This window comes from Neomonachus schauinslandi, chromosome 3 (assembly GCF_002201575.2).
Source record: "Neomonachus schauinslandi chromosome 3, ASM220157v2, whole genome shotgun sequence".
Classification (NCBI taxonomy): Eukaryota; Metazoa; Chordata; class Mammalia; order Carnivora; family Phocidae; genus Neomonachus; species Neomonachus schauinslandi.
The window spans coordinates 143,885,195-143,904,191 of record NC_058405.1 but is presented as its reverse complement, the minus strand read 5'-3'; the positions used below and the strand labels follow the sequence as shown (position 1 = coordinate 143,904,191).

The window sequence follows — 18,997 nt, the reverse complement described above, 5'->3', positions numbered from 1 at the left end:
ATTTTTTTCCAATAGATACGTGGTAAAGGATATGAATTGACAAGTAAAAACAAATACAACTGGCTTCCTCACACACACACACACACACACACACACACACAAATCACTAAGTTAAAAAAAATGAAGATAAATACTTTTCAATACAAGTTAGCAAGTATTTGTAATAACTTAATTCCTAACATTGGCATAAACAGATATATACATGTATTACTGATATGAATGTACATTGATACAATTTTTTTGCTAATTCTTACTGAAAGTTTAAAAATATTCAAATCCTAGACTCTGTAATTTCTCTTATAGCAATTAAACTGAAGAAATAAAGTTTCAGAGTCACTTAAAAACTGGAAACTGCTAAATGTGCAATGACAGAAGTATAATTGCAAACTATATTGAAATCCATAGAATCAAATATTTAAACATTTAAGATTATTCTACAGATGTGTGTATGTGGGTGTGTATATACATATATAAATTTCAGTAACATTTTAATAATGCTGTTAAATAAAACAGGTTAAAAAATCAGAATACTGATATAAAAATATTTGTATTTGTGTACATTTTTTTAGCAATAATCGCGCCTCGGATAAACCTCACTGGCTACGATACTGCCACTGCGCAAAGCTGTGTGTGTACGTTTTTTTAAAGATTTTTATTTATTTTTTGACAGAGAGAGAGAGACAGCAAGAGAGGGAACACAAGCAGGGGGAGTGGGAGAGGGAGAAGCAGGCTTCCCTGCAGAGCAGAGCCCGATGTGGGTCTCGATCCCAGGACCCTGGGACCACGACCTGAGCCGAAGGCAGACGCTTAATGACTGAGCCACCCAGATGCCCCTGTGTACAGTTTTTAAAAAGATTTTATTTATTTGAGAGAGAGACACAGAGAGAGCACAAGCAGGGGGAGAGGCAGAGAGAGAGAGACAAGTAGACTCCCTGCTGAGCATAGAGCCCAACATGGGGCTCAATCCCAGGACCCTGAGATCAAGACCTGAGCCAAAGTCAGATGCTTAACTGACTGAGCCACTCAGGTGTCCATGAGTACATGTTTGTGCGTGTTGAAAGGAAGGAGGAATTTGGGGGCTGGGGAGAAAATGAGAATAGAGCAAAGATCTCTTCCAAAAGACCGAAGTTATTATCTTTGAGTAGTTGTGAACGTCCATTGCTGGAGCCACTGGTATAGATCCTGTGACCACAGCCCCCTGTTCCAGGGACTGCATTACTTGACAAGAGAGCAAAAAATGAGCCTTTATTGTGTTAAGCCACTGAGATCAGAACTTTTTGTAACAACACTGAGCCTGTTATGGCTTTGTGATGTGTCAATGTGTCTAGGCTAAACTACATTTCCCAGTGGTTCTGTCTCTGGCTGGATGCTTATCCAGAATTGGTGGCTGTAGGGAGCCTCCAAGATGGTTCCATGATCCCTGCCTTCTGATATTAAATGTATAATGTAATGTATTAAATGTATAATGTATAATGAAATCAATTCCTTTAACTAGAATACACCATTGTTGAGGGGATGTAACTTAGGTTACAAAAGTTCATGACTTCCATTTTGTTGGCAACTTCTACTGATTTCTTAATTTGCACACTTTGATGAAGCACTCTGCTATGTGGGGAAGAACCGTATGTCCAGGAAATGAGGGAGGCCTCCATCTTACAGCCTAACATTCAGTTAGGAACTTCTGTTCCTAAGCCTTCAGTTAAGAACAAAGTCCTGGATGGACACCTTAACAGCAATCTTGTGAGAAACAACAAAGCGGAGAACACAGCTAAGCCATGCACAGATTCCTGACCCACAGAAACAGAGATAATTTATGTGTTGTTTCAAGCTAACTTTTAAGGTAATTGGTTACCCAAAATAGATAACTAATAAAGTCTCTTTTGACTCCTATCATTTGAATTACTCAGTTTTGTTTTAGCATATTTGTGTTTTCTAAAGTTTATTAATTAAGGATGACTCTCAAAATAATTTTTTTAATCAATGAAAGCTTCCCTTTTAGAGTAGCTATAATGCCCTAAAACTCCTGAGGACATCCTTGTAAAATGATATCCTTGTAATATGGTACAGTCATAAGCATGCAAGAAACACACAGGGGTTGTTACCATGTCTGGATTGTGATCCATACAAATGCTATGCATACTCTTAGCTGACTTTTTCCATTTCCATATGAACATTTGGCATATGGAAATTTTGTATTTATACTCTTACTCTTCACTCCATTATCTATACCACAAAGTAATGTGCCTGTAGACAGATTAGATCTCTTTCTTTAGAACTGACTACATTCATTTCTTTGTACTAAAGTGTCACTTCTAAAATGTTTTCATTAGGGCACTCTGACTCTTTCAGAAGCTTCCTGCTTATATTTGGAGACTGCGACCACTGAGTAGAACAAAAACAACTGCTCAATCTCTCTTCTCTAATGATATTCATTATCATTTTCTCCATTCATGCAGAACTCATTAGAATTATAGATACTTCTAGTTTGAGTTCTAAAATGTTTCAGATAGAATTTTCAATGCTTTTCACAACTGTAGTCAATGACTTTCATCATTTTGGCTTCCTTTATGTAGAATAAATAATAATATAAGTAGTAAATAAAACTGCACCTTTTTTTCCTGTTTGGACAAATATTACTGTATACACCTGTTCGCCTTGTAGACGGTGACATAACTATGAGTATATTTGGTAAGGAGAGAGAAAGGTGTGAAAATTCAAGATATCATCTTTTTAACTCATCTTCACATTAATCTCCTTGCTAGAAAGTCAGCAACATCTACAACTAAATGTGGTGGATTTGTACTGTGTCAACTTACCTAAGCTGGAAGTTTTGTTTCTCAGATTTCCCGTCCTTCAGTGGTTCTGGGTCAGGAATGGCCATAGGAAAATTTTTCAGGAGGCCTGAAAGGCAGAAGGTGAAATAGAACAGCCATGTTTTCACTGAGTGATCCAGTGCAGTCTTGCTTTGGGGCAGTTCACGTGAGTCATCATTGACCCAATCGCTCGCTTCGCTGGCTTGGAGTTGCAGGTAGACCAGTAGCTCCTTCAACCCCCTTGAGAGCTCCTATTTCAGCTTCAGCCAATCCTAGCCCACATGCATTTGCAACTTCAGAACCAAGTGTTCTACAGATCACTGGCCTCACAGAAACTGGAGGCTTGGAAGGTAAGAGATAGATGCAGGTACCAGTTTACCACAGTACCATCCAGCTTACCCTCATAAGTTCCAGTTAATTCTTGTTCAACCATACTACACACCCATCTTCCATTCCCAAATGCCTAACTGCTGACTTCAGGTCCAACACCAGATACAGAAGTGACAGCCTTACACTGAGTGTATGACCTGCTCCCACTGTTATGTAACAAACAACCCCTATAATAAATTCCTTTTTCTAGGGCATGCATAATGGTCTTGCTTTTCTGTTCAAATCCAACAGTTTTTGTGCTGTAACTAATGGTACAGTGCAAAGAGTAGAGTATAACAAAGCTTTGGGTCATTGACACCCAGTTCTTATATACATTTTGCTTATAAACTACAGATTTGCCTCTAAACTCGGAATAAGACTATCCTGCAATGTTATTATGAGAATTTGAAATAAAGTGTATAAAGCACCTGCACATAAGTTCCAAATAAATGGTAATTATTATTACTAGTATAAATATTTCACACAATTTTTGAATCAGCACCTGAAATAGCATGTCATAGATGGAAAGTGATATATATTATACAGATGAATGATTACTGAAAAGTTAAATGTTTATTAAAATATGTACCATAAATATGATTAATGAAAAGTGAAATATTAAAATACTCAATTTAGGTTCTACAAAACTTTATAGTAGAAAAATTAAGCTAATGAATGTAAGCTCCTAAGACAGGTTAGAGATACTAAGGAATGGAAAAATCCTACATCCTGTATTTCTACATTCACTAAACAAACTGAATAAAGAAACTGCTGACCATATAAGGATCTTGTTAATTATTTTAAGTGAACAATAAATTAAGCACACTTAATTTCATTAGCATAATTTCTCACTGGAAACTTATCAATATGCTCCTTTGCCCCAAAATTCAGTAACCATCAGCTTATACGATCATACCACATTGCTATAAGTAACGGGTGTAATTAATAGGCATTCATGCTCTGCCTAAATGCTCAAGTCTTTCTGATTTTATAAGAGGTAAGAATTCCACCCTCTGCAGGTTCTTTTTCCATCACTATAGTATGCATCCAGATCCATCCAGCTCTGGGATGTGACATGAGTGTGGTTCTAAGACAACAGTTTAATTTTCTTCATACTCTATTCTTTATCAAAGCCTAGGACAAATCCTGTACATCCCTGATAGCTGTTTAGTTCAAGTTTCAGTTACTAATTTCCAGTTATTTTTTTCCCACTTTTTTTTATTATGTTATGTTAATCATCATACATCATTAGTTTCTGATGTAGTGTTCCATGATTCATTATTTGCGTATAACACCCAGTGCTCCATGCAGAACGTGCCCTCTTTAATACCCATCACCAGGCTTACCCATCCTCCCATCCCCCTCCCCTCTAGAACCCTCAGTTTGTTTCTCAGAGTCCATAGTCTCTCATGGTTCATCTCCCCCTCTGATTTCCCTCCCTTCATTCTTCCCTTCCTGCTGTCTTTTTTTTTTTTAATATAATGTATTATTTGTTTCAGAGGTACAGGTCTGTGATTCAACAGTCTTACACAATTTGCAGCTGCAAGCTGGTGCAGCCACTCTGGAAAACAGTATGGAGGTTCCTCAAAAAGTTGAAAATAGAGCTACTTTACTCCAGTTATTTTTCTTATCCCCAACAGGACAGGCTTAAAATTTGTTCCATTGAACACATATACATAGGGACCAAATTATAGTGGTTCTGAAAAAGTTTATCTTTAAATTCTTTATCCTAGAAATTTATATCTGCTCATGTTATTTTCAAGAATTCAACAATGTGTGCTTATCCAATTATGCAATATAGAATGGAAAGTGTTTCAGAGTATGATGAATTGTACTATCTTTAGATTCAAACTCACTATAAACAGAAAAACTGCTTTCCTTCCAGTTTTGTAAAATTGCAAATAGACTGGCATCCTTTTCTGTAGATGACCGTGTGCCTAAGAAGCAAGCAAAAAGAATTGAAGAAAAAGTATGTGTCTACTGTTGAACATACAGTTTACCATTATTTTAAATGGGTATAATAGTGGGAGCCTGGGTGGCTCAGTTGGTTAAGCGACTGCCTTCAGCTCAGGTCATGATCCTGGAGTCCCGGAATCAAGTCCCGCATCGGGCTCCCTGCTCACCGGGGGGTCTGCTTCTCCCTCTGACCCTCCCCCCTCTCATGCTCTCTCTCTCTCATTCTCTCTCTCAAATAAATAAATAAAATCTTTTAAAAAAATGGGTATAATAGTTATTCTGGTGTTTTTGATCTGAAGCAAGACGTTTTTTGTTATATGCACTGTCCTACACATGGAAGACATTTAGCATTCTTGATCCACAAAGCATGTAGCATCCCCATTCCTCACTGTAATAACACAAAAGCATTGTCCCCCTTTTTCCCCTTCACTCTAAATGCCTCCTTCATTCTAAATATTGTAACTGAATACTTGGGTAAAAAAATCACACAAATGAATTTAAATACTATTGTGTTTGAACAATGAAATATCTAGTTTTGTTGTTTTATAGTATTTATTATCAAATAGCATATTTTTCCTGAATCAATGCAACTTTTAATCATCTCACATATATACATATACTCTTTGATAGATTCTGTATATTATTCTACCATAATGTTCCTTTAATTCTGACAAATGTTCCACCGCATTCCTAAAATCTATTGTTATCTATATTTTAGGAATCCCCAGTTCTACTCCACACCCTCACTTTCCTTTTTCCTATGTGTTTCTGTCTCTAAGGGGCCCTTTAAGTCTTGTCCTAACCTTCCACTGGTACTCCTTATTACTTAAAAGCTATATGTAACAGAAAGTTGGATTTCATAACAATGGATCCTTTAAAGAGACCAATATAAAGCACCTCCCTTCTTACTAGAAGTCTCTATTTGGACAAAACTTTTCAATAAAGTTCATATTTTTTCATATTATTCCCTAAAGACATACATACCTTCTCTAACTAGCCCTACAATAACATGAACAGCGCTAGTAAGAGAATCTTTACAGCCTGGTTGCAAAGGATGTAGATTTTATACAATGCTTTTACAACATGCTGAAGTGTCTCAGAGAACATTATGAGACAAGGATAAATGGTTATAGGTTATGTGATCTTTTGCAGTGGTTAAAATGTCCATTTACTTTTTAAGTGAATTTAAAAAGACTTGAAGCAATTCTCTAAAGACTTCTGCTCAATAATTCATGTAAACAAACCTGACTTCCAAACTGATTCACGCTCATCTATTTCTGTTAAGAGTAACCTTAATGGCTCTGTCATTCAACTCTACCATTTATAATATCACGGAGACAATGGTCATTCAAAAGCTTGATTAACAATATTCTCAGATAACACTGTCATTCAAGTGTGCTACTTACAGTGTTCCTAAGATCACTACTGTGTGAGTGTGCTTTTATAAGGCTATGGAGAGTATTCACCTGAACTCCAGTTCTCCCAGTATCAATGATGACACTACTATTTTGCTAACAGAGTTAATAAAGACTTGATAGCACTATTGTTTTCTTACTTGCCAGCCCTTGTTTCTAGACCTGTTGCTAACATTTGATAGTCGAGTCTTAATAAATTCTCAAACATGGTTCACCTAGTCAGACTAAAAAGTGGCACCTGGGTGATTCAGTCAGTAAGCTCCTGCCTTCAGCTCAGAGAGGGTCATGATCTTAGGGTCCTGGGATCGAGCCCTGAGATCCCAGGCGAAGAGCCTGCTTCTCCCTCTCCCTCTACCATTCCCTCCCACTCATTCTCTCTCTCAAATAATTAAATCTTAAAAAAATTTTTTTAAACGCCACTTTATGACTAAAGAAAAAAATTTATTATTAGAAAGAGCTTTGATCTTTAAAACAAACTCATTCTGGGGCACCTGGGTGGCTCAGTCCGTTAAGCATCTGCCTTCAGCTCAGATCATGATCCCAGCATCCTGGGATCAAGCCCCGCATCAGGCTCCCTGCTCAGTGGGAAGCCTGCTTCTCCCTCTGCCCCTCCCCCAGCTTGTGCTCACTTGTTCTCTCTCAAAAATAAATAAATAAAGTAAAATAAAAAAACACACTCATTCTTCACTCCCTGCCCATCCATTCTTTCACTATACCGTTAGAGAATTACAAAGCCAGAAAGAAGTTCTTGAAATTAACCTAGTCTGCTATTTTTCAAACTGGTGATGCAGGCATATTATTAAAGATCAATGAAGTCTATGAGGTTTTTTATGTGTGTTTTCAATCTAATGATAATCTTTTAAAATTATGTTACCAGTATAAAGGATAAACTTTACATCTAGTTATAATTTGCAATCAAAAGGCATTTTTTATACAACAGTTTGTAAAGTAGATCTCAAAAATGATACTATAAGATACATGAAAATTACTCTTAAAAAGGTCTAGCAATTACCCAAATTTCTTAAAACAATCATTGCTCTTTCTGGTCAGAGCCAACCTGAAGTCACTCTAAAAATAATGAGTAGCTGGATTCAAAATGTCTGAGAGTCTATCTGTTTGACCCTTGTGTCCTCCACAGGCTAATATACAATAGGCACTCTGGCTAATATACAATAGGCACTCTGAAATATGTGAATAGATGGATAGGTTAATGGATGGATGAGTTAATGAATAAACAATCTCCTTTGTTAATATATTTCAGGATCTCACAGCATGAAACAAAGCTAGGACTTCTGGATTCTACTCAGAATGTAGAATGCTGAAAAGTGCATTGTTTCCATACTTACAATGATAGCAACCACAGCAAACCTGCCAGACAATCTGAAGATTCACAGTTTTCTTGAACCCATCAGAGAGCTGACAACTCAGAAACTATTGGTTAGGTAAATAGCCAAACTATAAATCTAAGATAGGTGCCTCCATGGAGAAGTGGGCTGGGAGTAATACTTTACTTAGGCATATGTCTCCAGACACCAATAAGAATTCAATTAAAGCTTTTAATGAATTGCTAAATGTTTAGTGGCAGGTAATAAGACTATATAGATCTCTTTATGGCCAGAGGCACCAGGAGAATGCACATTCACTTGCAGGATCTTCTTCCTGGACTTTCTAGGTACTCACAAAAAGACTGATCACAGTCCTAAGAGAAACTATGCAGCAAATGGTATACAAGCCTGAAGTAAATGTACAGCAGGCACTGTGGGAGAGGCATAAAACTCCACTTCGATCTTCCCAATAGCTACCCTACAATCAAAAGTCTTAAACAACTTGGGATGGGTATAAGCAGGGGAAGAAACTTAATAAAGACTAATCACAGTTGGTAGAAATAAACAGATTTTTTTTTTTTAGAACTGTCTTAAGCAAGGATCAGGATCACTAGAAGGATCCTCCTTCAAGATCCAGGAAGATATTGCCTACCTAAGATTAAGAATTAATCCAAACAATGGAAAATTTATCTTGCCCCCAACACTATACTAACAAGGGTCAAATAATAAGCTACTGCTTACATTGAGGAAAAGATTTAGAAAACCTCTCTCAAGCACAGCACAAAAGGACAACCTAAAACCAAGTATGAAGCAGACACATAATATATCCACAGGCAAACAGTCCTATCCTAAACAAAAGTTAACACTAGAAGGATTTAAGATTGAGGTGACCTAAGGATATCAATAGCAGCAATTAAAGCCAAACCTAGGTCAGTTTCTCACTACACTGACTCAACCTCCACAACAAAGGCAAGCAGAAAGAAAAATGGCCATTTCCAGGAATAAAAAGCATTTACCTCAGGCACTACTTGAATTCTACAAGTGGGAAGGATGAAACACATGTAAGATCAGAAGGAAAGAACCAACAGACTGAGCATCCAAAAGCTGTGGGACAAAATCACATGACTCAACATACATGTAATTGTAATCTTAGAAGGAGAAAGAGCGAAACAAAAGAAATATTTGAATAAATGATGGTCAAGAATTTCCCAAAATTAATGACAGAAACCAAGCCACAGATCTAAGAAGTTCAGAAAACAAAGAGTAGAACACATCTAGATATACCATTTTCTTTTTTAAAAATGTATTTATTTGAGAGCAAGAGAGAGCCCAAGTGGGAGGCGGGTAGAGGGAGAGGGAGAAGCAGAGTCCTCACTGAGCAAGGAGCCCGACGCAGGGCTCGATCCCAGGACCCTGGGATCATGACTTGAGCCAAAGGCAGATAGTTAACTGACTGAGCCACCCTGGTGCCCTTAGATGTATCATTTTCAAACTACTGAAAATGAAAAACAAAAGGAAAATAAATCTACCTTAAACATAAATATATAGATTAAAAGTAAAAGAATGAAAAACATGCAAGTAAAAAGATGGGAAACATGAAAACACAAACCACAAGCTGGAGTAGTTATATTAATATCAGAAAACCTAGAATTCTGAATAAGCAATACGATAAAGGACAAAGAGGAATATTCCATAACAGTGACAGGATCAATTATCCAAGAGACATAACCATCCTAAATGTGTATGCATCTAACAACAGAGCTTCCAAATGCATTCAACAAAAATGGATAAAGCTGAATGGAGAAATGAACAAATTTAGAATTACATTTGGATACTTCACTCCTTTCAGCTATTACACAAGCAAACAAACCATACATAAATTTTCTATTTATTGATAGAAAATCACTAAGATTATAGAAGACCTAAACAACATAGTCAACCAACTTGATCTAATTGAAATTTATAGAACACCTGAGCCAACAGAACACATTTTTTTAAGTGTACTTTCACCATGATAGACTATGTTCTATGTCATAAAAAGTTTTTGAAAATTTTAAAAGAATTTAGATTATACAAAATATGTTCTCTGACCGTAATAGAATTAAGCTAGAAATTGTAACAGAAAGATGACTGGGAAACACCCCAATATTTGAAAATTGAGCAATTCGATTTGAAACAACCCATGGATCTAATAGTAAATTATAAGATAAATTAGAAAGTTTTGACCTGAATTAAAATGAAACATAATATATCAATGTTTGCAGAATGCAGTAAAGAAGTACTCAGAAAATTTAAACTTTTAAATGATGGTATTGGAAAAACAGAAGTTTCACATCAATAATCTGTTTCTACCTTAATAAACTAGAAAATAGCAAATTGAATTTAACATGCAGAAGGAAGGAAATAAAGACTAGGAATACACTGAAATGAGAAAAGAAAAACAACAGAGAAAATCAAGGGGCCCAAAAGCTAGTTCTTTGGTAAGATCAATGTAATTGACAGACCTTTCACCATAATGATCAGGGATTAAAAAAAAAAAAAAGCACAATACCAATATCAGGAATGAAGAAGACATGACATCACTAGGGACTCTACAAATATTAAAAGAATGAGAATATTTTCACAATTTTATGCCAATACATTTGACAAACTTTATAAAATGACAAAAATCAATAAAAGGCAAAAACTACTAAAACTTACCCATAAAGAAATAGTTAAGTTAAATAGCCAGCCCTATATTTATTAAGGAAATAGAATTTGTAGTTAAGAAACTTTCCTTCAAAGAATACTCCAGAGCAAGATGGCTTAGTTTATGGAGTCTATGAAACTTTTAATGAAGAAATAATACTAATTCTAAAAAAACTCTTCCAGAAAATTGGAGAGTGACTACTTCCAAAACCATTTTATTTCAATGTCAAAAACAGACATTATAAAAAAATGATTTCTCATGAATATTGCCCATGAACAAGAACACACAAAAAATCCCTATCAAAATAGCACATTAAAAGGATAATGCATACACCAAGTGCAGTTAATCCCAGGAATGCAAGGTTGGTCCATCAGTATAATTCACTACATGAACAGACTAAAGAAGAAAAACTATATGAACAGCGCAGAAAAAGTCTTTGACAAGGGGCACCTGGGTGGCTCAGTTGGTTAGGTGACTGCCTTCGGCTCAGGTCATCATCCTGGAGTCCCTGGATCGAGTTGCGCATCGGGCTCCCTGCTTGGCAGGGAGCCTGCTTCTCCCTCTGACCCTCCCCCCTCTCATGTGCTCTCTGTCTCTCTCATTCTCTCTGTCTCAAATAAATAATAATAATAAAAAAAAAGTCTTTGACAAAATTCAACATTCATTCATGATTTTTTAAAAAAAGAAATCTCTGTAAACTTGGAAAAAAGGAATTTCCCCAACTGCATAAAGAGAATCTGGGCATAGCACTTGGGTGGCTCAGTCGTTAAGTGTCTGCCTTCAGCTCATGTCATGATCCCAGGGTCCTGGGATCAAGTCCAGCATAGGGTTCCCCGCTCAGTAGAGAGCCTGCTTCTCCCTCTCCCTCTGCTCTTCTCCCCCATTTGTGCTCTCTCATGCATGGGTGTGTACTCTCGTTATCTCAAATAAAATCTTAAAAAGAAAAGAGAGAGAGAGAATCTGCATCCATAGATATCATTATTATGACGGCCTGTGCTTTCTCAAGATCAAGAGAAGGCAAGGTAAATTTCCAGATTTCTTAATGTTGCCGAGAATGACAGAAATTCAGAAAAAAATTCTTTGATTTAAATCCCATAATCTAAGACTACTAAACTCAATTGGGTTAAATTTCCCTGGAAGAACTTGATTTGGGCATCATGCATTTACAATTCCTGCCTAACCTCTTCATGTCCCCTTCTCCTTTGAGTCCTCTGTTTCCTGACATTGAGTAAGACATGACTGTAAGCTCTACACAGTTACCATACTCTCTCCTGAACTGACCTTCAGTTCTGAGCCACAACAGCTATTTTAGCCACTTCTTGCTACACAATGGCCTAGGTATAAGAATTATTTTTGCCTCCTAGGGAAGATTTTCTCCACATATATTATTAATCTAATGCCAACTTGAGACCATATGGTGGGGGAAAAACACTTATGTACAAACCACATGAATCCAAGTTTAGCCCCAGCTGCTGTACAGACACCTTCTAGGCTCTGAATGCTGAATGGAATTTAGGATAGTGGAGCCAAGTGTTGCATACAGGCCTGACAATAACAATTTTAACCAATAATCTTTTCAATATTTTGTATCAGACTACCAACTCAATTTTTTGCTGTTTAAAAACAAAAATATTTTCCAGTTCACCAATGCCTCAAAAGCCTATAAAAATCACCTTTCCTATAATCAAACTTCTGCTCTGGAAAAGCCGCTACAGTGCAATCAATCTTAGTAGGGCCCACCCTGAGGTTGTCTGCTGCCTCCTTACCTCACTATCTTCTTTCTTAGGCCTCTGTGCCTCTCCCTGTTACTTTCACAGCCTCTCCTTTTTTCCATGAGGAGGTCATTCATTGGCTCCCTCACTGCCTTTACATTGCCTGCCTAACAATATAAAAACAGCCCACCCACCACAGACGGACCATGCCACCAGAAGGTGCAGTTAACCCCACACAGGACAAGCTGTCATTGCCGCTGGATTAAAGCTTTGTGCAGGCTACAGCAGATAAAAGTCAATGAACAATTTCTATCCAAGGACCTAACAGAAGCTTCTACAAACCACCAATGTAAAAATGCCCTGTCCCCACGCTGAAGCCCAAAAAGCCTCAAACCTCAAGCCAAGAGTCTTCATCTGCATATTTGGCTCAAGAAATGCCACTCTTCAGGTTTTTTGTTTTTTTTTTTTTTCTCTATACTCCTGGTCCACACACGAAATGTTAGCATCCACTAGAAGACCCAACAAAGAGCATTCCATAGAGGTTCTGAACGAATTGAGGAGAGGAGAAACAAAAACAAAAACTTGGCCTCAATCGGCACTCCTTATCTTCTTTATTACTGATAGAGAATGTGACTTTAGGCCTGTTATCCATAGATATGGGAAGATTTACACCCCCACTGCCATCAACTACCTTGCTGGCCATCAGTCATGCCAGCAGGTACCATTGCTGGAGGAGAAAATTTGCATCCTCTAAGGACCTTGCTCCTGAGGCAAAGAATAGGAGAGCTGGGCTATGCATGCCCAGTTTATTCTTCTTTACTTTACCAATCAGGTAAGTCATTCTCCCTTCCCAGGATAGGGTGAATCACAGGGGGAGAAGAGTGTGGTGAGGCTAGCAATACAGTGACCTCCACCTGAAGGGGATACCAAAAGTGAACATAAGCCTTATTCTTTAAGGCACAAAACCTTAAGTAGGAACAAATAAAGAATAAGCAACTGTTTCGGCAAGGTAAAGAAAAGTTACCACTACGTTACTAAATTGTTGACTGAATTTTCATAGAAGGCCAAAATCAAAACAAATGAAAATAATTTTAAAATATTTGTTCAGGAGAAAAAAAGAACTTTTGAAATAATAAATCAAAGTATCTTATATTTTAATATTTTAATATTAAATATTTTAATAACTGATGATCTCCATAAAATATTTGAGCCAAATAGTTAACAGTAACAAAGCAATTACTTTATCTCTTCTTTGTGAAGTAAGAGCTCCAAGTGTTTGATGTCCTTGCGTTTTGTCCTTTAGAACCACCTCTAATAATCACTCTGTAGATATTTGGCTTTCCTCCCCACTCCCCATTCTCTTTTATGGCAGAATTTTACCTTCAATTTGTAGTTCAGTTTTCAAGCTTCAACTAAGGGTTTTTTTTATTATTATTATTATTATTATTATTATTATTATTATTATTATCAGCAGCAGCAGCAGCAGCTTCGGTAGTTCTCTTTTGGTTTTCCTGCCAAATAATTCCATACACTCCTATTCTGTTTAGAAAGAGCATCTTTTAAATCCTGAACGCAGTTTTGTCATCAAACTTTGACTACACACTGAAATGACAAAAAGCATCTTCCAGTAGCTTTTCCACAAAGATTACCATGGATATATTCTGTATCTAACAAATAAGACCTAAATTTATAAGAAACTCAACAAATGATGTGGATATTATTCTACTTTCATGGAATAATGGAAGGCAGAATTTACCAACATACTTTGTTCTCCATGCTTGAAGGGAAACCTAGTTTTAATCTAATCCCAGGGCAGATTTCAAGCTTAATGACATGAGAAGGGGGGGTAAAGAAAATCACCTTCAGAGAAAGACTATTAACTTCCAAAGGACCCTGATAAATAACCAGAGAGATGTCTAACCCAAAGAAGAATGGAGAAAACAGCACTTGGGTTGTGTTATGCCTCAATCATCATGACTTCCCTTGCCCTGGAATCCTATCCTAGGATTCCTGTGCAAAAATATATTATCATTTGGTGAAAAAGGTGACAACTGTTTAGGTTAAGAAGATCTTTATTCTTCAAGCCAAGAAATCAGCTCTTTGGGAGGTAAACTATCTTTGTAAAGGTAAGTAATATAAAAAAATGTAGGGGCCCACAGTTATAGAAGGCAAGTCTGATTATATACATTCCCAAATCAATAATGAGGACAGACAGTAAACTTGGGTGCCAATCCAGGTTTGGATTTATCCTTTAGTTTATATAAATTTATAACATCTAGAGTAGAGTAAAATTTCCAAAAGAAACCCCACCTCTTTTTCTCTCATAATGTGCACATTACTGAAATCTAGTCTAAAGAGGTCATTTTATAAAAATACTGTATTATTTTGGAGTTATGTTAATAGAGCAATCTATATTCCTTTTATAGCAGTTATAATCCATGAACAAAAAGGTATAAATGGATCTTATATACAAGAGCCATCTCCCCAGTATACCCACCCTTATGAACACAAAAATGCTTTGAAATTTTCTCCCTTAAGCTTCTCTTTAAGGTTTAAGGTTTCAGGTTTCTCTTGAAGCTTCATGAGTTTGCAAATTTTTAAGTAGTGTTCAGGGTCAAAATAAGGTCAAAGTGTCAATTCTTTCCTATCAATAAGTAAGGTAGAACTAGACTCTGTAAGGTAGGAAGTTGGGAATGGGACACAGGATATTGATTCTCTACCCTTCCAGATAAAAACTCCAAGGTCACAGTTGCTTTCTCTTCATGCGAGGCAAGAAGATTTTTTAGCACTAACCATGTTCCAGACACAAGATCATAAAAGTCACAGTCCCTGTCCTCTAACTGGCTATCACAATCTGCGCCACAAGTTCTCTGATAAAAGTTTTCACAAGACACTACGAATAGGCAGATAGGAGAAACTGAAAATCATATAGGAGATTTGAAAAGGCTTCCCAGAGAGATCAAGGCTTGACGTGAGCTTTAAAGGAAAGTAGATGGTAATTAGGCAGGGAAGAATGAAACCTAACACCACACATTCAAAGATCTTCCAGGCCTCCCCTGTGGCTGCACTACAGGCAGGGTCAGGAGAAGAGATACCAAATAAAAGACTAGGTGTCTATTCTGAGTTTGAATCTAATCCTGAACTCTGTGTCTAGCCATTTCAGATTTAGTGTGACAATACTTTGGAGGGGCTGTGAAGGGAGTTCAGAGAGGTTCAGACTAGAGCCAGGCCTGGACGTTAGACCTTTGGACGAGATCAAGGTGATGGCTTTGGGAGAGGATTGGCAAAAGATTTAAAAAGACTGTAAGAGGAGAAGAGTGTACTTGTTTGGGAACTAGCTGGTGATTGTAAAAGGGGATACAGGATGATGTCTGGGTTTCTGGTTTGTCAACAAACCAGGAGTAGGTCATCTGTTGAGGTAAGGGGGAAAAATGAGGAAAAGATTAGGAAAGAATATGTTTACTTTTAGACACATTAAATTTGTAAAACCTACAGGGCATTAAAGTTGATATATTCAGGAGGCAGTTACATACCCAAATCTGAAAGAATATGAGATTAGAAGAATAACAACAGTAACATCATTATAATAGAAATAAAAGAAGACATTTGAGTGTTTTACCATGTTATAGTCACTGTCCAAAGTACTTAACATGGATTATTGTACTTAAATCTTACAACATATGAGGAAAGTATTATTCTCACTTTACAAATTAGAAAGGAAGGATTAGAGAAGTTAATAATTTACCTAATATTACTAGCTGGCTGTTGAGAGACACCAAAATTTGAACCCATGTGATCTGACTTCAGAGCCTCCCTTCATTATTGCTACCTATTTTAAAGTTGTAATTGAAATCATGGGCATGTTTATACCCTCAACATGGAACATCATGATATTAAATCAACAGTACTTGAGTATTTTATTATAGTGACAATAATTCAGCCAAATAATTGAATTTCTTCTGACTCCATCTGCTGTCTTGTACTCCCTTCCTATCATAATTAGGATTTGAATAATTTGGATGTGTGCTCTTTTTAATTGTACTTTTCCATTCTGCAGGAAGAAAACTAAACCCAGTCAATCTGAGTTTTTCTAACCAGCAAGATTTTTTATACTATTTATGATGGTAGGGTTAAGCAACACAAAAATAATGGGCTCATTTCACAATGTAAGTAAGCAATTTCAATTTGATAAAATATATTTCATCGTGTAGGTAGAGAAACATAGGTTATTTAAAATGCAGTTTAGAACATAGGGGGGGATAAAAGAGAGGAAAACCAAAATACAGACTCTTAACTATAGAGAACTAATGGTTACCAGAGGGGACGTGAGTGAGGGAATGGGTTAAATAGGTGATGGGGATTAAGGAGGCACTTGGGATGAGCACCTGGCATTGTATGGAAGTATTCAATCACTAAATTCTACACCTGAAATTAATATTACACAGTATGTTAACTAAAATTTAAATAAAAACTTGGGGGAAAAATAGAGTTTATAAATTAGCGATTAAACCACATTTCCAAGCCTTGTTTCTTCTGCTTACCTGGCAATAAACACAGAGTAAGCGTTTTATAAATGACAATGGTAACAATCATTGTAATAGTAATAACCGTAACAGCTAGCATATATTAAGGGCCTAGCAAAAGCCAAGCAATGTTCTAAGAACTACATGAACTATCTATTTCATTCCCACATTTTACAGATGAGTAAACTGAAAAATAAAAATATAAGTAACTTATGTACATCACACAGTAAATCAGTGGGATCAAGATTTAAACGGAAGCAGTCTAAAGCCAAAGCCCAGAGTAAGCCTGGTATGATGGCTAATTTTATTCTTCATCTTGACTGGACCACAAGGTACCTAGATATTGGTTAAAAATTATTTTGTATTGTGTCTGTGAGGGTGTTTTTTCTGGGAAATTAACATTTGGATTAGTAGACTGATGAAAGCTGATTGCCTCCCCAATACGGATGGGCCTTATCTGATCTGTTGGAGGCCTAAATACAACAAAAATGGCTGATTAAGGAAGAATGTGCTAGCTCTGCCCATTTCCAACCTGGGACTTCAGTCTCCTCCTACCCTTGAACTCAGACTGGAACTTACAGCATTAGCACTGCTGAGTCTCCAGCTTGCTGACTGCAGTTCTTGGGATTTAGCTTCCATAACTGTGTGAGCCTTAAAATGAATCCATAGGGGCACCTGAGTGGCTCAGTTGTTGAGCATCTGCTTTCAGCTCAGGTCATGATCCCAGGATCCTGGGATCGAGCCCCGCATCAGGCTCCCTGCTCAGCGGGAAGCCTGCTTCTCCCTCTCCCACTCCCCCTGCTTGTGTTCCCTCTCTCGCTGTGTCTCTCTCTGTCAAATAAATAAATAAAATCTTTAAAAAAAATAAATAAATCCATATGTATAAATGTAACCTCCCACTGATTCTGTTTCTCTGGGGAACCCAGACTAATTAATACACCTGGTTTAGTCTTAAAAAGCCTATGTGATACCAACTCTGAACATCATACTTCTGTGATCACCAGAACACAAATGTCTTCCAATCTTAGGTTTTTATCTTTACTAACAAAAGTGGTGGCAAACCTAGTGTTTTGGATTTTGTAAGTTTTCTATTAAATAAACTTGTAATCTGTATTTCTAAGACTAATGTCAGGAAAAGAACACAAAGTCCAAAATTTCTGATTTTCACAGTATCATTAAGAAAGCTAAAGTTCCAATTACTTTTAGAAATAATGCAATATCTACTTAAAATAAGCACTTTTCTCAGTTTCTCTTTAAACTGTCATTTCTTCCTTAAGTGTGCATGAAGACCCCTGCAGTATAAAAATCAAATCACCATCACTGAAAAATGCAGTATAAGTAAAAAATAGCCACTTCTATGAGTATTATATGTCGATTTTCTATGACCAATTAAAGTATGATAAATACTACTCACAAAACTAAACAGATCATTCTTTCCTTTATTCATACAGTGAAAATAGGGTTTATACGAATAATACAGGCCTACTGTAAATAATTCAAATAGTACATACAAACATAAAAACGAAATCAAAAGTCACTAGGTCTCCCACCAATCTGAGCGATGCTGGTTACTTACACATGTTGGTGACCATTCTGTCATACATGTTTGTATGGATATATATGCACATGCATTTACATGAATATTAATATTTTGTATAAGAAAAATTACCGCATGTGTTCAGTTTTTATCAGTTTTAACCCCACAAGAGCCAACACCCCACATCTTGCTCACTCCAAGATCTAATTCTTCTGTATTTCTCTCCATAGTCATAATCCTATGTAGACTATGAATCATGGAATGATTGATACAATTCAAATGTATTCTTTTCAATATTCTCTTGTATGGCTATTGAAGATACATTCAGCCTTTCCCTTCTGGATAGCACTTTGTTTCCAATTCAATGCTGGAATAATATCCTTTTGCAGATGTCCTTGAAATGTGGTGTGTTTATTTTTATGTGTAGATTTCCAGCTGTGGAAATGGTTTGAATGACATGCACTCTTTTTAAAGATTTTTTATTTATTTTATTTACTTTAGAGAGAGAGTATGTAAACAGTGAGAGGAACAGAAGGAGAGAGAGAATCCCAAGCAGACTCTACGCTGCTGGAGGCCATGGAGCCTGACATGGGGCTTGATCTCACAACCCTGAGATCATGACCTGGGCCAAAAACAAGAGTCAGACACTTAACTGACT

General features: G+C 36.7%; 1 pseudogene; it reads right to left on the bottom strand.

The window, feature by feature from the left end:
• Positions 1-499: 499 nt before the first annotated feature.
• Positions 500-626, bottom strand: LOC123324350 (annotated as a pseudogene).
• Positions 627-18,997: the final 18,371 nt, after the last annotated feature.